General features: G+C 43.9%; 1 protein-coding gene across 1 annotated transcript in view; it reads right to left on the reverse strand.

The window, feature by feature from the left end:
• Positions 1-14,554, reverse strand: part of ACSL6 (acyl-CoA synthetase long chain family member 6) — a 104,066-nt gene extending 89,512 nt beyond the window's left edge. The window contains exon 1 of the mRNA XM_032124817.1: positions 14,480-14,554. The gene's annotated coding sequence lies outside the window, so the exon portion shown is untranslated. The remainder of the gene's footprint in view (positions 1-14,479) is intronic.
• Positions 14,555-22,773: the final 8,219 nt, after the last annotated feature.

Here is a 22,773-nt window from a genome sequence, read left to right on the forward strand (position 1 = left end):
GAGAGGAAGGGGGAAAGCAGATGTTGTTATAGCCCATTCAGGATGCTCTTGCGCTCTTAAGTCAGGTCTTAGATGGCAGCCGAGTCACCCTTTGGGCTTTTTGGGAGTACCATGGTGGGGTTATGTGTGCTGAGGGATCATGTGCAGGGCTCTGCTCCCTTCAGAGTTATCAAAGATCTCCCTGAAACACCAGTGCTCAGGGTTCTGCCTTCAGTATAGCGGTGCAGAACAGCTGGCTCCCAGACAGCACTGGTTATCTCTCTTTTCACAGGCAGATAATCAGAACTGACTGTCTTCCAGAGTCAGATGGAGACAGGTACATTACTGCCATTGGAAAGTGGGGAACAGGCTGTTTCCCTGCCTTTTTGGGAAAGAAACACCCATGTTGTTAGAGACCAATGCCAGCAGTGGCATCGGCAGCGCGTTTCCTGGGGAAGCTCAGGAGAGGCAAAGCCCAGGTAGAAGTGCTGGAGGTTAAAGATTCTCCTAAGAATCACTGCCTTCCCATGCCTGAGTGAACTAAGGAGGCAATAAAAAAAACAAATGGTGCCCAGTCCTGCCTAGTTCCACCTCTACAGACGCACTCTGTAACTTTTGAAGGTGATGTCAGCCTTCAGCAGAGGGAAAGCACTGGTTTGCACAGTTGCTTCTCTACTCTACAGATTATTATATAATTTTATAATAATTATTATATAATTTTGGCCTCAAATCATTGTGCAAGATTATTTCTTGTAGCAGGCATTTTGATTGCATTAATGTGATGAAATCTGTGCCAGGAATACTGTACAGAAAAGACAAAATTGCTAAACTTTATTATTCCAGAACAACACGATGGAGGCGGGAGGGAATGCAGCCATCTATCTGGAAGGATTTATTGAAGCCCTAAATAACAGCAAAGAGAGTGTGGAACAGAAACGCATAGTTCTGAACTTGCAGAAAATCCAGTCTTATGGAGAGTCATGCACTGGGTGGACGGTATGTTTGGGCTGATTCCCTGCTCACTGTTTCCTGCTGCTTTAGAGGACCACGAAAGATTCTGTGGTTTTTTTCTGGTTGCACTGAGAACAAGTGTCTGACCAAAGTACCCACTGCCTCCTGGTTGTGTGGTAATGGGAGCAGCTTCCAGCCAGCAGCTGGCACTTGGCCATGGCCCCAGTGCCTCCTCTGCTCTGGTCACCTCTTCCCAATGTCTCCTGGCTAAGACAAAGCCCATCACCCAGTGGAGGTGCCCTGGTGCAGGTGGGGACTGGAGCCCTGGCTGAGAAACAGCTGCACAAGGTGCAACTTGTAACACATTCTTCAGCCATTCAAACCCCAATATCTTCATGAGAGCCTTCATGGTCTTAAAATTAATTATTAAGAAAAAAAAAAAGTCAGAAAAAAAAGTCAGGGAACAGAATGTAACTTACATGTCCTGATTCTTTTCACTCCTCTCCTTTCAGTCTGCCCTCAAGGAACATCACTGGAAGGCAGTGGAAGAGTATGATTTTTTCAATAATTTGGAATATTTATTAAGGTTCCTGGGTCACAATGCCCTTCCAGAGGAAAGAAACTAAGCTTCAAAGGAGTTTGGTTTACCTGTCTAGATTGCCAGAAGACCTGAGCCTAGCATATCCTCCTCCAAGCAACGCTATTGGGAGCTGTTATTTATTCGGATCTCTATTATTACTTATTTATTCTATTTATTTAGAGAAACTTCAAATTATTTATTTTTACAATGAAGAAATGCAATAGTTATTTGCTTTAGAAGACTGCTGTGTAATGGTGTGTGAAGAGCTGCTCTGGGGATCCAGTTTGGGGGTTGTTATTACACTATTTCTCTTACATGCTATTCCAAGCCACAGTCCCAGGGCTCAGCTTTGCATCACCCAAGTGGTCTCAGAGGCAGGACAGAGCCAGCCTGTGGGACAGAGGAATCCATGTCACTCAGCACCTCCACCTCCCCTCTAGGAGGCTGAGGCACTTGCAGGGGACAATCTTATAAAAGGATGCACTTCTTCAAATTATACCTAAATACTTCTCTTAACTGAAGATTCTTATTATGCCACAAATGCAGTGACAATCACTTTAAAATGTTAAAATGTGCAGTACAAATTGTGTAAGCATGACTGTTCTCATTACAGCTGTGTGCTGCTGGCACAGGACTTGTACACTTTTTATGGTTAAGTATTTGGGAAACTTGTATGCAGAATGCTATGAAATGTACCCAAACTCTTAACAGAATCTGTGCAAAATAAATTTTCTGCACAAAGACAGAACTGGCAGTTCTTCTTTTGTGGCACATGTAACACAAGCACACAGACAATTTATATATAAAAGTATATTGAATTATATATTATATATATAACATACATAATATGAGATATATGTTTTAGATATAAAATATCTAGATTGCATAATATTTGATATATTATCTATAGAATAAATTTTCTAATATAAACATAAATATATATTTATGGTGATGTAAGCAACATTCTATCTAAAGATAATTTAGATTGATTGAATCAATGTCTCCTACCAGTGAGGTCTGGACAGTGTCAGCAGGGTATTATATTCAGAAATCTCTAAGTTTATTATAGATATAATACATAGCCTATTGTGAATGGCTGGAGATTGTGTAGAGGATCGCCATCCTTAGGTCCAGATACCACCTAATACCACTAGTGTTTTCAAATTTGGGTAGAAGTAGCACTGATTACTTCACAATGGAGATCTCCCTCCAGTATCTCCTCTTTTCCACCCAGTTGGATATTCTGATTTCAGGAAGATTTACCCATGCAGAAGAAAGCAAAATGAAGCCGAAAGGAAAAAAAAATCCTTTTTGGGGCTCTGATGGGGAAAATAACAGGGACCATCAGGGTTGTTAGACACACACCTTCCCCTCTGAGGGGATTCTCCTACCCAAATTTCACCTCCAAACCTAGCCCATCATATTTATGTACTTTTGCAGGCATCACTGAGTACGTGCAATGAATTTCCCTAAACCACATGATTCATGAAGAATCTAGCAGAGAGCAATGGCTGTGCAAGCCATGGTGTGCCTGTGAGATACCCTGAACACCACATTATCTGCAGGAAAAGGCAGGTTGAAGAGGTAGGGAGATTCATGCTGGAATCTGCAGGGATCCCTTAAGGCAACCCACATGTCTGAAAAATTAGCCAGTTTCTGTAACAACACCTGAAGAAGAGTTTATTCAGTGTGGGGGAAGAAAGAAACAGTAGTCACTGTATGAACAGGGAAAAAACCACAACCCAGCAGTAGGTTCAGTCCTCATCTCTCCGCCACCCCAAAATAGTCAGGAATAAAACATTAACCAATACTTACAAAAATACAGAATGCAGAAAATAAAGCTTTGACATTTTTAGTGGCTTTAGGTCAAAGCAGCTCACTCTGTGAGGGGATGAGAGGGTAGAAGGAAGCTGACCCTGGGTACATCAGTGCTTTGGGATGGAGCTTGTAATGCCTGTAAGGACAGGATTCACAAGGGACCCGAGGAAACATTCTAGTTCCATCACCCCCAGAGTGGCACACAGCCCACTGAAAAGCTGGTCTGAAAGGGTTGGTACTGACCTCCAGCTCAAAGGTTGAAAGCTCTGTGGGGAGCAGGACCACAATCCTATACACTGCAACCAAAGCTGCTCTCTCCTTTGGGACTGGGTGCAAGAGAGGAACAGTTACAACCTGCTGAGGAGGGAAGGGGCCACGATCCTGTGGGATGCAAGGGGAAAGCATTGAAAAAGTCTTCTTCCAAAGGAAGTTTTACATTTATTAGCAGAAATCTTCTGAGAGGGAGAAAAAGCAATAGGCCAGGACTACTGGGAAAAGCTGTGGACCATTGCTCATGGTGGGGAGGGAAGATTGAAAAATGGTGGGACACTGCAGCAGTCTGCCCTGAGAAGCTGGGGATGCCCCATCCCTGGAAGTGTCCAAGGCCAGGCTGATGGGGCTCAGAGCAACCTGGGATAGTGGAAGGTGTCCCTGTCCACGGCAGGAGACTGGGACTAGATCAGCTTTAAGGTCACTTCTGACTCAAACTATTCTGCGGTTCTATGATCCTACAACAATGTTTCCCTTAGAACAGGCTGGGGAACAGCAAATATGCATGCCCCCAGACACTGCCTTCCCAATCACCTGCTCAAATACAAATAAAATTGTTATCACTATTATTCATCTCCCCCAAGCGACCCCCCAGCCCTTAGGCTGGGGTAAGTCGCAGAGCACGCAACCCCTCCTTGCTGCATTTGCCGCAGGCACTCGGGCTGTGTCGAGGTTTGGCATGCGTTTCTTCCCCAAAAGAGGGCCCCGAAGATGCGCGTGCAAGTGGCGGTGGCTGTTCTCTAGGTGGCAGCCCTGGCCCGTCCTCCACCACAGCGCTGGCATCAGCCAGAGGAGACCGATAAAAAGAAGGGCTGCCTGTGAGCGACTCGCTCAGGTTTTTAATCATCTTTTCTCAGTATTACTCCAAAGAGCTCAGAGGTGTCACAGAAAGGTGAAGGAAGATTTCAGATGAGTTGTTTTCTGAACCAGCCTGAAAAATGGCTTGTGTGTCTCAGTTCCCCTGCAGTGCCCAAACCCACTGATAAGGCATCCCCTAGGTGTACAACTCTCAGGCTTTAATGTCAAATATTTTTCAGCACTTTGAGAGATTTGGTGTTCTGCTTGTTTATCCCAGCTTCTCAAAACTCCCTGTGCCAACATCCTTGAAAACTCTTCACCTGGTTAAAAACATGAGCAGTCCTGTTTAGAGTATTTTTGGTATAAAACATGTTTTTATAAAAATCTATAGATCAAAAGGGTTTAATAAAGCACAGCAGATTCTCACCTCTCATTACAGAAAGAGTTAAAAGCAAAACAACTCTGTCAGACCCCACAGTTTCTAAAAGAAGGCTGGCTTTGAGCAGGAGTCAGTGCAGGCATGAGGGCTCAGCACCAACATCCGGCCACTGCAGCATCACCAAAAGATGCATCCTGTGCACAGGGAGTTGCTCTCTGAGCATGAGCCTATTGATAACATCTTGCTACTTCTCTCCAGCAGCTTCAAAGCTATTTGACATTAAGTCACGGTATGTTTTCCAGGTGGGCGTGTATTAAAAGGAGTGACACTGTTCCAAAAAGTATCTGGTGCAAAAATATTCGATAAATGGGTTTAGAAGGTGTCAATATTTGCCTAATGGCTTAGGTGAACATACAACCCACATAGAGCTTTGTCCCTGGTGCGTCTGGTTATTAAATCCTTGTACACAGTAAGGTTGAACCTCTTGCACACAGCTTCCCCTGGGGCAAATGATCCAGACAGAAGTGGGAGAAGGTAAAGGAGACTGTCCTTTCCTGATTTCTCCCACCTCCAGAGATGAGGAGCAGAATGGGCTTCCTTGTGTTACCAAGAGATACTGAAACTCACATAGGAGAAAGTACAAAGGCAATTTAGTTGATTATTTACATGTTTTGCATCTTTTGGTGTGCCAGTTTAGCACATTTAAACTATCATCTTGGTAACTCATTTTAATCTACTCTACCTCAGGCTGTCAGTTGAAAAGAGATGCCCAAAGCTACTTGGTCTCACAACAGCCTGGCTGGGAAATGAGGGGGCCTGGACACCAACAGACCAAGAGCAGCTTGATACTAAGATTTTGCCCTTTGAGAGAATGATTCAAGCCTCTCATCAGAGAGCTGAACCAAAGCAGTGCTGGAAAGTGCAGCCGTGACAATTTCCCACCTGCTTTTTGCTACAAGAACCTTTCACAAAGCACTGGAAAATGTAAATAACTTCCCCAGTTTCCAAAAAGAGTAAATGAACAGTGAATAACATGGCCATGGTTAACATACAGGCTTGTTTTTATAGTAGGGACAACCCTAAACATACTCAAAGAACTTAGAACATCATCCAGTCTCAGATATTCATATTAGTAGTAGTAGTAGCAGCAGTATTGTTGCTACTATTATTATTTAGAACACTATCCAGAAGTAAACATATCCCTGATTCAACACAAAATTTCCCTAATCGAATCTGGAAAAACCCATCTACCAACTCTGTGGTTTGTCAGACATTTTCTATGAAATTACATACCTAAAAATCAAATATAAGAGTAGAAACTGGGCTATACGGGAAATATTTAATAGAGACCCTAATACCAACTGGCCCAGGCTGATAGGGATAATGGCAAAGCTTGGTGCTCTAGCTGGGAGCTTGGCTCTTCCCTCACCCTTTCCAAAGAGCACCTGCCAAGCATGTTGTTTCTGGCACTGAACAAGGAGTGCTCTGCTAGAGCCAGGGCTGCTCCTGAGCACAGAACAAGGTGAGGCAGCCCAGGTGTCCCGGAGAAGGTTACGAAACCTCCCACTCCACTGCCAGGCATGGTTGTCACCAATGATGATGATTAGTGATTTCCCTTTCCTTGGTAGCCAGAAATAACTTCACACTCAGAGCTCCCTTGATGACACTTCTTTTATTAGCTGTAACATTAATTGCCACCTAGCATAGAACAAATTACCCTTTTTTGTCTTTAGAGATGCATTGCCTTCATATTTGGAAGAGAACTCCCTCATGTGTTCATTCTGAGCTGATTGTGCTGCGAGAGCCGCAGGTACTCTGAAAGCTGGGGGAGCCCTGGCTCCCCTCCTGTGGGATGCTGAGGTCCCACCCCAAAGCATCTCTGACACACCACCACACAATGTGGCACTGTCCTTGCAGCCCCTCTTGTCACTTACTAACATGTCCCCATGTAAAATCACCTCATTACCTTTGGGAAGTGTTACATAAGAGCCCAAGTATCATTAATGAAGAAGCAAACATTCCCCGCCACATGAGAAGGAGAAGCTGCAGTTGCCAGCTGAGACTGCAGATTTGCACAGCACTGTCATACAAATTAATTATGCCAGGGTAAAATCCAGCTCTCACACTTACTAATTATGGTGAACAAACGGCCTACTGTTTTCTTTTCAGGTCAAAGAGAAGATACTTGCTCTAGAAACGTAGCCAGGTTTGCAAGGCTGCTGTACATGTCTGTGCCCTCCCTGCTCACACATGCTCACCCGAGCCACACTGCAGGAATGTAGATGATTAATTAGATCCTATGGGCTCCATCTTTAGCTGATATTACCTCCAGAGGTGGTGAAATCTTTGAAGTGCAAAAATTCACAGCAATATAAGATGTAGTCTTATCTGAGGGGAAGCAAACCCCTTCATGGCTGCATTACTACAAGTTTCCTCAGACATTTTCCTTCTAGGACAAAGGAGAATGGCTTCAAACTGACAGAGGGCAGGGTTAGATTGGATGTTAGGCAGGACTTCTTCCCTGTTAGGGTGCTGAAGCCCTGGCACAGGTTGCCCAGAGAAGCTGTGGATGCCCCATCCCTGGAAGTCTTCAAGTTCAGACTGGATGGGGCTCTGGCCAACGTGGTCTAGTGGAAGGTGTCCCTGGCCATGGCAGGAGGTTGGAACACAATGAGCTTTAAGGTCCCTTCAAACCCAAACCATTCTAAGACTTTATGATTATGTTGTTGTTCTTTTACAATATTCATGCCCTTACACATCACTTTTTTTTTTGCATTAAAGCATAGCTCTGAAGTTAGAGGCTTTAGGAAATTTACCAGAACTTTAATCATAAAAGTTTCTCAAATCAGATATGCTGATAATTCAGCTGCTCAAGTTGTCATCGTTTTCTGATTTGAATGATTTATGAATGAGATAAGATGGTAATCGCATCCTGCACTTACTCATCTTCTTTATATAAGCCAGCTTTCTATCTGCCAAGAGAGAAGAGCTTGAATTCAAAGCCCTTTCCAGATAACAAGGGTCAAGCTCCCAAATTAACACCTTTAAAATGCATCCTCAAGTATTCTTGCTACTACTGAGTTCTGGGGTCTCCAGTTACTTTCTCCCTCTGAAGGAAATGCCTCATCTGTTGAACGAGACTAAATACTCGCTAATTGATGAAATGCTTTGTTTGCTTGAGGCTGAAAATGAGCCCATAAATGTAAATAATTTCCCCACTTCCCTCACATCAGATTTACTTTTTGAGATTATTTCCAATTTGTGACTAACAGATTTCTGTTATTTCCAGGAGAAGTTCTTCAGACCGCTTCACATAAAGGTAAGAACCTGTTTTTTCCATTCTATTATTGTCAGCCAGAGTCTCCAAAGGGAACTTGGAGCATAAGCTCTGGCACAGCAAGTCTGAGGAGATTTAAAGCAAGCTGTAATTGCTGCAGATGTAAGTGATGTCCTAAACACTGATGCAATATCATATTTTTAAAAGATTACGAGAAGGTGGCTAGTAAACATTCTAATTGCCACCAAAGATAAAATTTGAGGTAGGGTGTAATTGTCAGTTCTTTTTAATGTTTTTTCCAGAGAAGCTTCTGTTGGTGATTGCAAAGTCTGGTCTTCAAATGACTGGCAATATAAAGAAAATTGTTAAAGTAGCTCTCTCTAAGTGTCCTACTTCCAAAGCAAAGAAAAATACATCACTCTCTGACTTAGATGGAATTGAATCAAATTCCAAATGTGGTCACATCCACCACTGACAGAAACTGGACCCTTTTAATTTCAAAGTTTCCAGCTATAATAGTTATGAAAACTGTCCTTATAACACTTCTTAAAGGATGGTATAAGAGGAAATCCTAAAAAGAATAAAAGAAGTTTAGATTTCCAGCAAAAAATGGCATATTCAATAGGATTTATTAACAGTTCTTTCAAGAAAGAAAAGCTCTCTTGTTGCAAACTAGAACACTGTATATTTTCCCTTCTTCTCCTAGAAACTAAGCTGTGCACATAATAACACCGAAATATTTATTCATGAACTAAAAAAGATTCCCACATGGATGTGCATGAGAAAAGTGGAGAAAGGTATGCAAAGGCTAGAAAAAATCTGCTACATTTTGAAGGTAAGCCTCTACTATTTGTTTGATTTGAGTTTCAAGTATTTTCTTGTAATTATCAATTTATCCAGGGTTTTTAACACCAGGTGATTTACCACTCTCATTTTTTAACAAAGAAATTATCACTCATTTTTAATTTTGAACCAGTTACAGCCCCAGGGAAGGAGACCAAGCTCTCTATCTCATGCACAAATTCATTCTTATGGAGACCACATCAATATAGTTCAGTTATACCTACAGTAATGAAGATTATTTATTAGGTGCAATTAATGATGACCTGTACAGCTTGTCCTTCAGGAAGGACAAGGCAATTAATAACAGAAAAGAGAGATCAGAAATACTACAGATAAAAGAATCTGTCTTTTGAATCCAAAAGAGAGAAAAACAGAGAAATTAAGAGGATAGAAAATAGGGTTTGCATGGACCAGTGGCCGAATTTCCAACAATAACTGTGTTTAGGTAATTCCCTGGAATAGAGAAGCAGGCTTTAGGAAGAAAACCAGATAAGCATCAATTTTCTATCTATTGCAGCTGCAGAATAAGCCATGTCTAAGTCTGTCATCCAACCAACACATGCTCCACGCTGCTGCAGCTGGGATTGTGCTGGGACTCAGCCAGTGTCCCACACTCCCTCACGGTCCCCAGGATTTGGTATTGTGAGAGAAATGTTTTTGACCTTCCAGACTGGCAGATGACTCCTCTGCCCCCCAAAAACAACACAGAAAAGTCTGCAATACTGTGAAAGTCAAAGAGAAATAGCTAATTACTAATGATTTCTAAAAATTGTGTGAAATGGTTTTGGGGGTGTGAAGGGCAGCATCCTACTCCATCCCAGTGAGCTGAGACAGAATGTGCAGGATCTGTAACTCATGCATCAGTACCTCCTTTTTACTCTTAGAAATCTTCATCCAACGACAAGAGATGCTTAGAGAAGGCAAAAACTAATTTCTCACAATTTAAAGAGAGTCTGCAAGAATTCCTGAGATGGGTCAATGAGAAGCTGGACTGCAGCATTGTCGGGAGAAGCGAGTTGGGTTTGTACCTGGATGGCAAATGCAGCTGCCGTGACCCCACCGAGGCTTGGGCTAGGAAAGAGTGGCCCAGGCAGTGAGGGGCTGGGTGGGAAGGGGAGGGGGAGATATGGCTGTTACAAAGCAGAGTCTTTGCTAATTAATGCAAATATTCTGATGCTAATTAATATTCGTTTTTGCTGGCTAATGCAAGGAAGCAAATTAAAACTGTACACAGCAATTAAAGCTTTGTATAACAAGCATGGTCAAGTGTCATCATTTATTTTGTGCAGTTATCGAATGTGAAGCGTCTTATGTCACCAGAGCTTTATGGTATAAGGATATATGCATGTGTGAGCATTGCACAAAAGGAACAGAAAACCCAACACTGACCCACGGACCAGGAGATCCAGCACAACCCCCAGGATGGTGGAAGAGACCCAACACCCACCGTTCCATGTGCTTTAACCCCCAGCACAAAATTCATGCTTTTAGTTTTCACTGCTTTATGATGAGCTTTAACATGAACGTGACTTAATAAATCTTGAGGCTCCATGAGCTGCCACTGCGGCTGCAGTGTCTTCTTCCAATGCACTGGACAGACTTTGCTTTGAATTTTTCATGTTTTTTCACTATAGAGCATTTATACAGGTTATGACTAGATCCAAACCGGTGCTGAATCTCATGCTTTAGGAAAGATTCAGAGCATAATATTCCTTGTACAAGACCTCACATAGCTCTGTGTAAATCAGTATAAACTGGATACTAGATGTTGGTTTTTTACTAGGTATCTGTATTTTTGAAAAAGTCATAGAGACTTAAATGGGAAGAAGTTTTTAAAAATGCAGACTATCACAAGGTAGTGGTTAGCCAATTCTGGTCACGGCAATACCAGTACTCCTAGTCTACAATAACAACACCAAGATAACAAATAGAAAAGGTCATGGATGATGGGTCTCTCAAGGCGATGCTGATGCCTGTTCCCATGTGATTCACAGGCACCACAGATTTCAAGGGTTTTGTCCTCACACTTAGAAAAGATGGGGGAACCCAGACTTGTCTGAGTACCGACAGAACTATAATTTGTCATAAAATTGAGCCAAAAGACAATTGGCTTGTATAATAACAAATCTAGCTGACATCAATTAAAAATCCATAGTTCTTCTAAGCCCAGAAAAAAGGCTGGACCCAAATTTGAAACTACTGTGATAAAACATAAAGGAGTCATCAATTGATTTTCTAACTCTGAAATATGACAGATGTGTATTTGGTAGATGAATCTTACCTTGGTGCTTAGACCTTTGCTACCGCTGAACACACTTCACCACTCCCAATCACAGCCCAAGGTTGGTGAGTTTTGGACAAGGATTGGTGTTGAAAGTCACTAACAACCATGGAAATTCCTTGCTATGGCAGTATGATTTATCACACATTAAATCTTGTAAATTCATACAGACACACAAGCCAGAAGATTTGCACCTTCATTTCCCACCATGTCTGGATCACTAACCAACATCCCATCTAGACTGGAACATCAGAACTAATTTTTGCAACTGACAAAATAGTGGTAAGAGGAAGAAAGAGACACACCATTTATAAGGTATGTGGAGAAAAATATCTGTCCTATTGTCATGCTTCAGTCCCAACACAGGGAGTTTTCTATCATGCTCAGCAGGCCCTGAACCATCAGGCATCTCCAGGTTAAAACAGCAGCGGTGATAGGGTGGTACAGGTCTTGCTGTAGCTCTCTGCATCTTTTTGCATCCTAGGCAAGATAAGCACTTGGGAAACGCCCACATCACAGAGAACCTTGAAAACTGAAACAAAATGATAAATTGGGAAAGCTCAAAGCCTATGAAAACATCTGAGATCCCAACACAATCTGAATTGCAGCAGCGTTCTGTAGGGCCATATTCACACAGCCAGGTGAAGGATGAGTTCCTGTGATTGTGTGTGAAAGGATGGGACCTACACAAAGAAACCTGCTGAATTGCTGTCCTGAAATTCTTCACGGCACATATAGTAAATGCAACCAACTCCTGGCCTTCCACTCAGAGCAGCTGCTGAATAATACATTAATTTGCTCACATATTCAGCCCCACCTCAACTGCCAGAGGACTTTGAAAAATATTGGAAGATACCCAGTTTAAAAGTAGTTTGTTTAAGCCTAGTGTGTTTCTTTCTCAAAGTCACCATTTAATGTTATGTATCTGTGATCTCACCTTTGCCCTGGGGTTTTCCTCGAGGGCATGCAGCCCCCTGCCCCGGCCAGCCATTTCAAAGCACAACTCAGTTTAAAAAACAGAAAGAAACTGAAGAGCACTTAGTTTAATTCCATGAATCCTCAAGATGACCAAAGTGCTCCTGTCCAACCCTGTGAGAAAGAACAGATCAGCCCACAATATTTTCTGGAGCTGGCCTAAGGGTTTCACAAAATCCCACAGAATAAGAGATACTACTCCAGTCAGTGTTTGAACTGGGATGGTAAACAGAAGAGTCGCATTATCATCAGAAAGATATTTATTCTGCAGGAGTCCATGATTTTAAGGAGTTCTTGTCAAACAACATCTTTTTATTACTGCCTGTGGTCGGGTTGGCTGAGATTCAGTTGGGTTTTCCTGCTGAGCACCCACCTGCTCCAGCAGCTCCTCCAAGTTTTAACCTTAAAGTAATTCAGTTTAACTTAAAATTCCGAGCATGACATTTGGGCTTAGTATTCTACTGACTTGATCAGAAAGTCCTGTAGCACCTCCAGCATGACTCATATTTGGTTTTTTAAGTTCATAAAGAGGTGGGAAAAAAAACCCAACCGCCTACTCACACTCTTACTATACCCACTCTTAAATTCAGGTCACTCCCCCTGTACAGATATTTATTTTTCCAGACATCTACTTGAAGTCGTTGCATCAAGGAAATGCAGAAAAGGAAACCAATTTAGAATTACATTTTGACCTTTCAAATTGAGTAGGCAGCAGCAGCATTTTCCTCACCAACTTTATGAATGCATTTATTTAGCATGTTTCCTGCACACATATGTTGACCTCTCACATAAAATCCTCAATATCAAAGCCATGCTCAGTTATTCCTCATGTTTTACAAGATGAAACAACCAAGCAAAGCTTATAAACAAGCATAAAAAATTATATGCCAGCACCCTGGTGTTTTTTCAGGCATCAGAGTATGTATAATGATAAAACAACCAAAGCTGGGAAAAGCTTTTAAAAATACTCTGATGAAGCCTATACTTAAAGCCAATGCTTCTATAGAAACAAGAAGACACATAATTTAGGATGATTCCTGATACCATCCATCAATGTGAAGTTATGAGAAAAGGCTTGCACAAGTTCAACCCACAGGATTTGACCCAAAGGAAACATGGGCAGATAACTTCAGCATGTTATTCCCATTACTTTGTCACAGTGGAGAAATAAACCAGGCACTGAGGCTACAGTACCTGTTTACCATAGCTGAAATATTTGAAACTCCTTTTTTTTGTGTCTTAAGACGCAAAGAGCTGTTACCCACATCCTTGAGTCAAAAATGCTGTGAGCGGACAAAGAATATATTCTTATTAAAAGAAACCATAACCTTCAATAACAATAATAGCAGGACAGAATGGAAAATATTTTTAAAAACTCATATTAAAAAAAAGTCAATGGAAGAAGTAGCAAGTATTAAATAATTTGTTTGAGCTAACAGCATATCAGCAGTCCATAGACTGTAAGTCTGGTTATCACTGACAGTAACCTTATGTAAAAGGTATAAAAGAATTCATTTCCCAAAGATGTAAGACTTACAGAAACCCCATCCAATTCCAGTCAGAAACAATCCTGAACCAACCCTAATTCTCTATATCAAATTTCCTAAGTTATTTGAATCTTCATTCAGACTTTGAAGCTTTTCAAGTGCAATGCTCTAAATATTCTCAAAGGCAATACAAAAAAAAAGAAATCTGGATCTAATATTCCCGGCAGCAGCACAATCTGGGTTCTAATAACTTCCATAAATACTGGGATCGCATGTCTTGAAGCATATTTTATCTGTGATATACTTCACATGCAAGGGCTTATAATTTTTATTATTTGAAATTAAATGTTTCTTCTCTGTCCTCACAACAGGGTCTAAGCTTTGGGTGCAGGACAGAACTCCCTAGGGATCTGAGTGCACTGTTAACCACCTACCACAAACAAACAACAAAAAGAATGGGAAAGCCCCGTCCCTGACTCCCCCTGCTATCTGTAACAGCATCATCCCTATTCTCTCCCCTGACTTGAGCAATCCTGCTTGCAGATAAGCAGGAGGCACATCCCATCCACCTCCCTACTGAGTCATCATGGATCCACTCTACATAAATTCAGACACATTATCCTGTCACAGTTCCCCCAGAACCTGCTGGCAAATTCAAATGTATCGCAATAATGGTTACTCTTCCTGAACTTAAATGTTACCCTCAAAATTTGCATATTTCGAATAAATTGTGAAAAAAATGCAACAGCTAGAGCCAGAGGTACAAATTGTTTTTCTCATGTCCGGAAGGCTACTGGATGTATCTGGAAATTTCCAAAGTGCAACATAGGAATAAGCTTACCTTATTGCTTCTTTTTTCTTGCCAAGGTGCTACACAGAAGAGAGTCACTTGTGATCACTGACAGCCTGTAATGGAAGAGGTTTAAAAGGTATTTTAGCTTTAGAAAAGTTATAAAGGAAGATAGAAAATAAAACAGAAAGAGGTGTGATAGGCCGAGACCTCCCTCCCTAAGATGGAGGGGTGAGATAAGGCTGCGGTTGATGTGGTGGGAGCTGAGCACAGGCAGTGGTCATTGCTGCACCCCACTTCCTACCCCATCCAGAATTCATTCCCCAAAAGCACATAAAGTGAAATTAAAATGAGCTTACTTCAATTTTTGACATTAATGGAGAGCTGCTGAAAGGTTGGGGATGGATAACCCTGGATGAGGGACTCTGCATCCCAGGCGTGGTTCCTGCCTCCCCAAACCACACAACTGAGAGCAGGGAATCTCACTGCAGTGTCTGCCTTGTTCCCATCCTCTGCCAGGCTGCGAATGCAGGGTAGGCTCAGGCCCATAGTGTCAGGTCTGGTTTGCAGACTGGCAATCCAGTAGAAAGTATAACATGATTTCCAGGAGCTCAAATGAGCTTCTCATTCTGTGATCTCACTAGGATTCAAATCAATCACATCCTTTTTCCAGTTGTTACTCACTGAGCATCTCAGTTCTAGAGAATACATTCCTACCCAGTAGCTCCTGCCACTGTGCCTTTCCAGTTAAGTGAAAAAGCATTAAAATGCAATGCTAAGCACTAACCAGTTGCTCCAGAGCCAACATTATTTATTTGCAAGGCAGTTTAGCTCTAGTTGATCAATTTTACAATGCCCATAGCAGGTAGTTACACACCTGGAGGTGATGGTCAGGTGGAAAGCTTTGCCCACAACTGACACTTGCAGAAGCTGCACAGCTGCTCTCCCTTAAACACCACCACCATCAGGCCCAGCTTTAGCAAGCATCAAGGCTTGTTCCCAGCAGTTTGTACAGGTGCTGTTTCACACCTGGTGCAGATCCCTGTTGTGCTAACAAAACAGTAGCTCTCAATAGTAAAATTCCATTTTAATTTCCACCCTATTTTAATGAAATATTAGTTCCAGTTTTTATGTGTAAATCCTGGCCTGGCTTAGAAACAGAGCTACTAGCCTGCAGCAAACGGCAGGACTGGGAAAGGACAGGACTGACCTCTCGAAGGAAGAGCAGAGCTTCTTCTGTCAGCCCTGCGGAAAGTTCCTTCACCATCCACTGTCCCTTTGCACCACGCCACTTTGCCTCTGAATTATTTACTTCTGTCAGAAGGGTTAAAAATTGTTTTGTCGGTAACAAACCAAGCCAACCACAGGGTCCACATGGCAGGTGAGCAGTGCTCTCAAACAAGTTAGACTCCTTAGGCTCCATTCTGCCGTCCTTTGATGTGCTGAATACAGGTCCCAGGTGTATTTCCACTGCAAGGTGCCTCAAATCCCACCCACACCCTCTTCAGCTCAGGGAAACCCCACTGTGAGTTATAAAAGCTGCTGGAAGTGTAAAATATCCTGTATTTACTCCAGGTAACATGCCAAGGAAACAAGGTCACTTGTTTCTCCTACCCCTCTCCAAAGGATATTGCGCCAACTAACTGTGTAGACTGAGCACAACTATTTGATACTTTGGCTTGTTCTGTGGAAAATAACTTTTTTCAGTTTAGGAATCCACAACAATCACTTCGTCCTTTCACCCAGCCATGGCTCAGGGCACCACAACAAGCTGGCCGCTGCTGCCACTGCCAAGCACCGCACAGGCTCTTTGAAGGCACTTAAGGGATGAGCGTCACTCACAAGTGAGAATTCAGCATTTTATTAATGAGGAGTTTGTTTTAATAACACTTGGCATATTTTAAATTGTTTTTTGGCTTCCTGGTTTTTCAGATTTGTTTGGAATTTTTTTAACAAAAATGCTTTTAATAAAGGAAAGTTGGTTTCTAGGAAACAATTCAGTCCTGGAGTGGCCAAGCAGTTGGACTAGATGATTACTGCAGGTCCCTTCCAGCTGAATGATTCCAATAATATCTTCCTCCCAAGCTCCAAATGCTCCTTCTCACACTATCGTGGTGCTCTGGCCAGCAGCTGGCCCAGCTGGACAGGATCAGCTTCCCAGTTCCCTGCACGGCTCTCGAGCCACACTTGCAGCTACGTGGCAGCCTGAGCACGAGCTGGTGGCACGTACAGAGGACAAGCAGGGGACACCTCAACGGTGGCTTCAGAGCCAGCCATGGTCAAGCCTGGGCAAGGGGAACTGTTTGACAGTGCTGTCTCTGAAGAATTTCCCAAATTATTATTTTCCATAGGATTAAACCCAAGTTGCAAACTCATTGTGACTTAACAAAACAGAATTTAGATGGGTCAAATGTCCAGGTAATAGGGGCTGTTATGTATTAATAGCTTAGGAAGTTTTTCTGATAACACAAGTGTGGCTGGGTAAATCCTTTCTTTGAGAAAGGGATTTCTTGGCCATCTCTGAGGTCTAGGACACATAAGGGATTTAACCTGACAAATATTTAGAAAAAAAGTAGAATTAGCACAGTGCTGCTAGGGCAGCTCTGGGGGGGTTCACAGGACAGAGGCCCTTCTGAAATATGAGGTGCAGCTGCTCAGCCCTGCCGGGCTCGGTGGGTGTTAGCCAACTCCCCAATCACCTCGGTTGCACAACTGGCTCCACACACCCAGGTCTTGACACTGAGAAGTGCTGAGCTGTGTAACTGATGGGGTGGAAGATGCAATTGCCTTTATCTGTATATCGAGCCCCAGAGCTGTGCTGGGGCATTTCTTAGAGAATATGTAGTGCCTGATGATGGTTTCTTCATGCAGCAACATCCCATGTTGCACTACCTTTAGGCAAGAATTCTTAGAGACAAAAATCTTCCTGGCCTGTTTTATCTGCTGTCAGCTCTTGCAGTAATTTTTATGCTGGTTCAGTAAAAACCAGATAGCTGCCACAGAACAGCCATGAAAAGTGAAGAAGAGGTTTGTTCACAGTTAAGCGGACCACTGTGCACTTGTTCACCCCAGCCTGATTCTGCCTTTTCTGATCTAATGGAGGGAGGGGTATTTTCCAAGCTATTTGCTGTTCCATCAGTGTCTGCATCCTTCCTCTTCCCTAAGGAGGCACCTGGCACTGAGTGAGACAAACCCCATCTGGCAGCATCCCACCAGGAAGGCAGGAGCAGGGCAGTGCTGGAAGATGAAGTCAAATCTTGGACTAAAATACCCAGGAGAGATGAGGGAGAGGAACACTCCTGGAAACACCCTGTCCTGCTCTAGACTCAGGTTTGTAAAATCCAACTTCCCAGCTGAGTACAAGACAAACTTCAGACTTCCTGAACTCAGAACTGCTATTTCTGAAAGACATGAAAGTGCAACCAGCCAGAGCAGCACCTTGGCAGAACTGAATGCCAAGTGTCAAAAAGAGGCACTGCTTGCATGAGGGTTAGTAAGAAGCTTCTGATCTGTGTGGAGCTTCAAATTTGTGGCTTCCCAGATACAACTTAAAAATGGCATTTCATCATTAAATCGTTCGCAGAAACAAAGGTCTGGTACTTACAGGGGTGATTCTCCTTGACACCTTTGCCTGCTTTGCCTGCCTGGGGCCACTGGGGACAAATACCAAGGATGGGAATATTACTTTGAACTCATGCCAAATCTTCCATTAGCACTGACTCCATTCCTGGGAGTGCTGCTGTGGGGTTCTGGTTAGTCCACAACAGCTTAAGGACCTTGGACACATGATACACTGCTGTAATGTCACTTGGTGCTACAAGATGTGGTTCTGCTTACCGAGGATGCAGTCCACAGTCGCTCCCCTCCACCTTTAAATGCACTCAAAGTTGTACAAATGTTTCCTCTGTACCGCTTCAAAACCAGCTTGAGCTTGTCATTTCCTCTTTCCTGTGAGTAAACCCAGGCTAATTTTCTTGAAAACCTAAGCTATCATTTACTCAGAGCAAAGCACAGAGATGAAAACCACAGCAAGGCAGCCTGTGCAAACCTTCTTACTCAAAGGGCTTTTTTGTCAGTGTTCTTCTGTCACAGGCAGTGCAGTCACCGTGAAGCTCTTGTGGGAAGGAATATTCAAAGCTGGGAGTGTGTAACAATTCAGATGCTCATCTTACTCAGGTACAAACCTGAGTCATTAAGCAGTCTGAATTTCTAGGCAACATGTCAATGCAGAAATAGTTTCTTTTAAATGAATTATGTGATGTACAAACTCTTTCTGGCTTGAATGTGACATAGTAGGACATTTCCACACTGTAACAGTGCCCAAAAATGTGTCAGACCAGGCCGCTGTACCCAGCTGGTTCTTCTCTGCGTATGGAACATCTTTAGGGGGGTGGAGGGGGTGGGTCAGTAAGCAGAGCCTCAGCTGGCCAATGGGCTTGCTAAGAGGTTTTCATCATTTATTTTGGCAGTGGTAAAACTACATGAATAAGAGCTCCATTACCTCAGACTCTTTGCTAATTTGAAACAGCTCCCTCCTTCTAAGCTGAGCTGGAGCAACCCCTGAGAGGCTGAGCTGCAGAGAAGGTGGGATCCAACTGTAACCAACACGTCCAGAATACAAGCATGTATTCCCAGCTGCTAGAGGAGCTGGAGAAAGGCATGCTAGAAACACACTAAGCCCTTGCATGGTAAAGAAGGACACCTGTGTTAGAAATAAACTAACTTTCAGATACAATTTAAATGGGGACAAAGTCGCAAAAGAAAACTTTTTTTGTAATGATTCAGCTGAACCAGGCGCATACCTCCTCTGACAAGCTCCAAACACACACACACACACACACCCCCCCCCAACAAAATGGCAACTTTTTATACCCTTTCGCGGCCGGGGGCGGTCCCTGTCCCCTTTCCCATTGGATGGGTACTCGGGAACTTACATTCTCTCCCGATCACCTACTTTTCTGTCTCCTCCCCTCTCACCCTCCTTCTTTTTTTGGTCCTGTCTTCAGCCCTGCCCCTCTCCCAGCTCACAGCAACACCCACCAAATTAACTAAAACAAATTCAAACCATAAAGAACAACGCATAGAACCAACAACTTTCATTCTTTTACCTAATAAGCTTTTGTCTGCAGCAAAATATTACCTCATCTCTCACACCTGCAAGACCCAGACTTGACTCCATATTAGCAGGGTGATATCCTGCAGGCTGGGGACACCATAGCCAGCAATTGCATCCATCCTGCAGTTATGGGTGAGTGACACGTTTTGCAGTGTTTCTCCCACCAAAATACATATGTGGGGGCAAAGTGAGAGCTGAGAACATGAATAAATTAACACTTGTTAGGAAGTGACAGCCTAAGGCCACAGATGGTATTAAGGCTCACAGATTTCCATACCTCATTGAGTCAGAAACATTTCACTTGACTGTGCCCACTCAAAATTACAGTGGAGGAAATCAGTGCAGAAACAAACAAAACCATACTGTAGCAGGAGGAGGTGAGCTCTCACTGCCAGCCTACCCATGGTGCAGCAGCAATGGCTGCACCCTTCACAGAGAGCTCAGTGATAATGTTATAAACGCATATCATAATATTGGCTTCTCGCAAGTATTAAGGTGAATATTATATAATGTTAGAAATGCTTTTGCTGTGTGGATGTAGTTTTCTTTCTTTTTAGCAAGAATATTAGCAAGTGTGAACAAGTAAGATAACCTCCAAGCGAACAGAGGATGAGGCCTGAGAAGCTGCTGATCAACACTTTGTCCAGAGAACAAAAGGGCCCAAAGGCTACTCCACCTGGAGAACGGGCGGCCAGGAGAGTCCGAGAGGCACTATCACCGCTCTGCCCGGGGGGCAAAAAGGCCCAAAGCTGCAATCAGCCCTGACTGTCTGGAGAAATTAAGAGGCCCACTCTACTATCAACTCTCACCCAACGAGCCCAGGCCCAAGAATCAAAAGAAATAAAACCTCAAGGCAGAGAAATGCGCATGCTCTAAAAAGGCGGAACCAAGGAGTGGCCATGCAGAACAGCTCCAGGAAAAGTTTGAATATGCATAAAGAACATGCATATAAAGAAAATGGTATAAAAAGGACTCACCTCGAGCATCAGGTGTGCTCTTGGCAGAGTGCCAAGGCAACCGGCCATTACCTCTTTGCTTTATTTTATGTGTCTCTTATTGTCTTTATATTAAACTTTTTAAATTCTCACAGGAGGGTGAACCTTGTTTTTCACAATACCACTGGGGCTGGTGCACACCTGGAGTGCAGGTGGGTAATGGTCACAGCTGACTGCAGCTTCCACTCTCAAACCAAATCACACACAGCTGCTCCAGGGCCAGAGGAACGAGCTCCATGGACCCAACTCATCTTCTGTAGAAGGTGGAATAAGTGCCAGGATTAGCCAGCTCCTCTTCCAGGCGATGAATCCCTTGGAAACTTTGTCCAGGTCCACAAATGGATATGGTCACAGGATTGCTGAACCTCAGCAGGTGAGTCACTCCACCGCAGCCCAGCCAAGCAGAGAAAATTCAGAAAGTTCATCAGGTCTCATCAGGTCTGAATGCGCAATGGGATACATAAATCTTCCATCATCTTCGCAGACATGGACAGCAATATCCTCTGCAGCTATAAGGAATGATGAAGTGCCTAACAGCCTAAACAATCAGCAACCACACAAGGGGATGCTGGTGTTCACCCAGCTCACTCCTATATAATTTTACATCATCCTCAAGTTTCAGAAGTTGCAGGGATCCCACCTCCACACTGGAGCATGAGGCAAAAAGGCATCCTTGAGTCCAGTGTCTGCTTTGAAGGTGAGGGCCTGAAGCAGAGAACATTGAGGAGAAACCCCCCATTCAAGCCTGTGGTCAGATATGACCCTGCCTTGACTGAGGTATCCTGTTTTTCAACAAAGTGCACCAATATGCCAATGAAGTGAAACTCGCCTTCTCCTTTTCATCATCTGTGAGCTGAAACGCCAGGAAGTAGAAGTACAAGGATGTTGCAAGGGTAAGCTAAGCAAAGATAGAGGCAGTGCTGCCCCCAAAGCCTATCCCTTATCACAGTATGAGGAAATGGGCAGAACCCTGCTCTTTTCAGGGGGAAAAAAAAGGATAATTTCATAAATACTTCTCAAGCTTCTCATGAAACAAGAAGTCAGAAACACCTGATATTACCCTGAGGCGTTGGAGGTTAGGATTTTTCCTTTTCTCTCAGGGAATTTTGTCCCATTTGTTGCCTAAAAGATGATAATGACCGGTACTTAAGAGAACAAAAGATGTGGCTGGGAGGAGGAGGAGGAGGGGGAAGGTGCAGCTGGCTACTCTGTTAGCTGGGGGGTTTTCTCTTGGAAAGGGCAGAGGTACCACAAGATTTTGGCTGGGGGGTGAGAGGCTGGGCTTGGCTCCTTGCTCCCTCTCGGGATCGGAGTGGAGACAGGTGGGGTTTAGTGCTGGACCATTGCTCCCCAGAGGATTCGCTGCCACTGCAGAGCTTTCGTCCTCCCACTGCTTCTCCTACAGTGGGTGAGTCTTTGCTCATAAGAGCAGCTGTTGAACTGGGACCTTATCAACACCCAACCTCACTGGTAAAAGACCCTCACCATCTACTGGGGTGCCCCAGGGGAACACGTGGGACCCCAAGCCCCTCCAAGGCAGCCTCTCCTGGCTGCTTGCGGGAGCCTGGCTGCCACTGCCCAGCCCCACTGTCTTCTGCCATTACTTCAGGTTTTTTGCTGTATTTTAACCCGATACCCCATGTCTGCCCAAGTTCCCACAGTTTCTGCTATGGCTGTGGAGTTTCTGCTACATTTTGTTTGCCACCCCGGAGTCTGCTCGTCCCTGCCGTTCCAGCTGCCCTGAAGTTCCTGCTGCAGCCCATTTCGCCACCTGGAGGGGCACCAGGACCAGCTGCCCCTGGGGGTTTGCAAAGGAATCCCCTTTTCTCTCTCTCCCGCGGGCCCGCCCGCCATTCCCCACTGCACAGAGGCGGCCGAGCTCGCACCACAGCGCCCCCTGCAGCCGCGGGGGAATCATCGCACCCGCCCTGCCCGGCCAGGAGCCAACAGCGCCCCTGCCGGCTGTGACCGGAACTGCACCCACGGGGAAGGTGCTCGACAGCCGAGAGACGGCTGTTGTTGGGTTTCTGCTTTTGTTTGTAGTCGCTGCTGTTGGTGGTGGTTGTTTGCCTTGTTGTACATATATATACTAGTAAAGAACTGTTATTCCTTTTCCCCTATCTTTGCCTGAAAGCCCTGTAATTTCAAAGTTATAATAATTTGGAGGGATGGGGGACACATTTTCCATTCCAAGGGAGGTTCCTGCCTTCCTTGGCAGACACCTGTCCTTTAAA

This window comes from Corvus moneduloides, chromosome 15 (assembly GCF_009650955.1).
Source record: "Corvus moneduloides isolate bCorMon1 chromosome 15, bCorMon1.pri, whole genome shotgun sequence".
NCBI lineage: Eukaryota > Metazoa > Chordata > Aves > Passeriformes > Corvidae > Corvus > Corvus moneduloides.